Below are 4,446 nucleotides of genomic sequence, written 5' to 3'. Positions count from 1 at the left end.
CACTTTCAAGATTATTGAAATAAAAGTTGTTTCTTGAATCGGAACATTTAATCTTGTGAACTTAGGGTTTGAGTATTTAGAAATTATAAGCTTGAGGCAGTAAGCTTTTAACTAGAAAAATGAGATCTTCAAATGTATTTGAATGTTGATTTGAAGATCAAAGTCATTTATACATATTAACGCTTTATATTTTCCTTATTTTTTAGAGCCGATGTTAAAATAATACATTCCGATTCAAGAAATAACTCTTATTTCAGTGACCTTAAAAATAATCTAAAGAATAGAATTTATAAGGTCATTGTCACATTTCAAATTGATCTTTCGTATAAATGTAGTTTTAAAACGTTGATATTATCAGAAAACTCAGATGAACAGCTACCGCACGTTTTTTGAGCATTGTCTTATAATCGACTTTGTCAAGGTCAGAAAAAAACTCCAATATATTATTTTGGACGTAAACTTTTCCACTCTTTCCATATCCGATGTAGAAAGTGTAGCTTCTTATTAAAAAAACAATTGACCTTGAGAAAACCTTAAAGGTTGAGCTCAAGGTAATTTTTAAGATCATCATCAGATGTCTACCTTTAAACCTAACAGCCTTATTTTCTAGAAAAGTCAAATCTAGAATTTATTCTCGTGGACTGAATAAAATAAAATACCCTGTGTCAGATACTTTTGAAATCTAATTTTAACGTTTATTATTGAATGAACTATACAGAGTGTCCAAACAATACCCAAACAATTGTCCAGACAAAGTGATTTTTCAAAATGGCAAGGTCATTCTTGAATTAACTTATTTGTGAAGAATTCATTGGTGACCTTAAATATATCCTTGAGCATGACCCAAAGGTTCTTTCAAGGTTAGCTTTGTCCTTTCAAATGGAACCCTATTTTTGACAACGGTATTCGAAAGAGCGGGAAATTTTACGTCCAGAAATGTGTTCGGATCATAAGTCATCGATAAACCAATAACTCGATAACCTAATAACTTTGACCCTCTATCGGTTGAGTATAGTCTTGTATAGTTCAGACCTTTGCTGGAAATAATGAAGTTGACCTGAGTACATTTTTGAACGTAAAATTTTCCTCTTTTTCGAATGCCATTACAGATCATACTCAAGGTCACATTTAAGGTCACCAATGGATTCCCGGTAAAAAGTTGCTTCAAGTATAACCTTGATCATTTTGGAAAATTACTTTGTCTGGACAATTTTTTGAGTATTTTGTTACTTTTTGAAGACCCTGTATAATAAAAGTTATGAATTTGTATTCACTTTTTGAATAGAACGTCTTGAACATTCTGAAACGTAGCTGCGTTCCATTTCGTTTCCTTATTCTTAAAGGAAAGTGGGCATGTACCCTACTAAAACAAGGACAGTCAACCGGATTGAAAATCCAATCCGCTTCGAGTCTATTTCTGAATCCTACAAATGACAATTTAAATTTATCAAACTGGAATCGATCTGAATCCCCTTTAATATTTTTCTATCCTGAAATTAATTATTATAATATGTAAAATTAATTTCAGGATAAAAAAACATTAAAGTCAATTAAGATTCATTCTACTTAATGAATTTCAATTGTCATTTGTAGGATTCAGAAATAGATTCAAAGCGGATTGGATTTTCAATCCGGTTGAATGTCCTTGTTTTAGCAGGGTAGGAACATATGCATTTCGATTGGGTTTACGGATACAGAGTGGAACGTAGCCCATGGTAACTTTCACTTCAAACTTACAATTAAATTTAATCGTTCACATGGAAACATCTGTTCTTATCTATTGAAAATTAGAATGTTTTTTATTTTCTGCTCAAATACTGTGAAATAGTTGTTATGACATTATTTTAGTGAAAAAATTTAATCTTATATTTTATTATTAAAATGAATTGTATACAATTTTTTATTGTCAGAATTGTAATAGTATATTTTTCAGTAAATAACACAGGCCGACAGAATTTGACAAAAATATTTTACCAAGAACCCGAGTATAGTTTTCCGAAGGTTTTTTGCGCGCTGAATCCGAATCCGAGGTCAGAATTACTCTGGTGGCTCTGGTTTTCGAGATATCCTAACTTTAAAGTGCAAAAAACGCGATTTTTGCCTATATTTGAGGTTATGTAGCAAAGAAAAGAAATTTTTTTTCAAAAAACTGTATACATCAAATTAAAGTATGAGTTTTCTTCTTTCAAATGCCGTTGAGTATGCTCGGATATCTTTTTTTTTCACGAAGTTACACAAATTTGAAAATTTCAAATTTTATGAATTTAAAAAGCACCACATCATTCAGCCCAAGCTATCTAACAAGTAACCATATTAAAGAGCCACTCACCAATTTAAACCAAACTTGGAAATATGACAAAACACTAAAAAATATTGTGAGCATCGTGCTTCTATTTACAAAATGCTCTCTTACGGGTAGAAACCACCCCTGCCAACCCCTAAACAGGCTCACCCACATAACCCTGGGTAGAGCAAGTTTAATTAACTGCTTTTTGATAAAAAAACTCATTTTCTAATCACGGGTATGCGTACTAATATGATCTAGATAGGCCTCATCCCCAAATACCTCCTCAACCCTTTAAAACCAGCCCTCCCAACCCCTAAGCAGGCACACCCACATGACGCTGGGTAGAGCAAGTTAGCCAAGTGCTTTTTATTTCAAATTTGTGTAACTTCGTGAAAAAAAAAGATATCCGAGCATACTCAACGGCATTTGAAAGAAGAAAACTCATACTTTAATTTGATGTATACAGTTTTTTGAAAAAAAATTTCTTTTCTTTGCTACATAACCTCAAATATAGGCAAAAATCGCGTTTTTTGCACTTTAAGGTTAGGATATCTCGAAAACCGGAGCCACCAGAGTAATTCTGACCTCGGATTCGGATTCAGCGCGCAAAAAACCTTCGGAAAACTATACTCGGGTTCTTGGTAAAATTTTTTGTCGGCCTGTGTAATGTTTATGAAATCATACCATAAACGTTATCAGAATTGTTCTTATAATCTTTGATTTATTATAAATCTAATATTATTAAGCTAGAAAATATGATTTAAATTGTATAACATTTGTTGAGAAATGAAAATATTAATCTATTCTTTTAGTATTTTCAATATATTGAGCAATTAATAACCAAATATTCTTGGATCCAATTACAGCTCTACTATTTCATGATTATTGCTCAAAGGTTCCGCCTTCAGGAACTGATGCTCCAGATAAGGAAAATATGAATGTTATGGTTAAGTCAACCAATCAGGAGACACCATCAAGAAAGTGTAAGCGCAAAAGTTTATAATATTATTCATATAGATTAAGAACTTATTTCCAAACATTTAAAATAAATATTGATTTATACGGTGTTAGTAAGTTTTAATAAAAAAATCTCTCTATAATAAGTGAAATAGGTTTTAAAGCATGAAAATTTCTAAAAAAATAGAATATCAATTAAACTTGCAAACATGAACAGCGTATTCTTTCCATGGGCAGACTTGTTCTTGACTTAATTGGTTAAACCATTAATTAATATTATCAAGAAAACTAGATGAGTTACTTATACTTCTTTACACAAGGGTTACAAATATTTTCGTATACAATACGAGTTCTGAGCTGATTTGTAACTCATTTTTGTATTTCTTGAAAATCGATATCATTTCTTCTTTCTTTATTAGAATTAAAGATCTTTTTTAATAATTTTCTTAGGGATAAATCAAGGTACGTTAGCGAGGATCTCGAGGGTCTCAAATTGGAATCGATACTAGTCTGAAAATTGATCGGTACACAAGAAGTTTATTTTCAAGAATAAGTTGAGATTTTCTCGAATCAATTAATACATTTTTCCAAGTTTAAGATTTAGCTGTTTTTGTTGTCCTAATAATCCCTTTAATTTAGAATACGATGCATTCCTCGATATTCTGATTGGTTACTTTGAGCAATATTTTTACCGTCCATAAAGAGACCAGCGGAATGGTTTTTTTAAATGTGATCGTTACGTTATTACATTTGTTCTCTCTCATTCGCTCTTATTTTTCAGTTTTTAGCCAAATTTGAATCTTAACCCATTAAGGCCCAAATGTCCTAAATTTTCAACGAATCTTCATGCAGTTATTTTTCATATTATCTGCACCAAAAAAAATTTCCAACACATCATATCCGACGTAAAATTTGATGTTCTTTCAGAATATGGCTTCAGAATTTGTCTAAAGTTACTGCTAAAAAAGTTATAATTAAATATTGGTAAAAGAAAGCGATTTTTTTAACTTAAAAAAATTTTTTATTCAAAATTTTTTTAAGGAATTGATAAAGATGCACATCTTTTTACAGCTAGAAACGTGTCCTCGAGTCCTAAATTTTAAGACATTTGGGGTACAAAATCGAAAATCCAACATGGCGGTTCTCAAAATGGCGTCCGAAGTGATAATTTTTTTGAAAAATTTCAGGATGCTATAACTTGA

This window comes from Phymastichus coffea, unplaced genomic scaffold (assembly GCF_024137745.1).
Source record: "Phymastichus coffea isolate CEN01 unplaced genomic scaffold, Cenicafe_Pcof_1.1 PCOF00032, whole genome shotgun sequence".
Lineage (NCBI taxonomy): Eukaryota > Metazoa > Arthropoda > Insecta > Hymenoptera > Eulophidae > Phymastichus > Phymastichus coffea.
Note: the sequence above shows the minus strand (reverse complement) of the source record.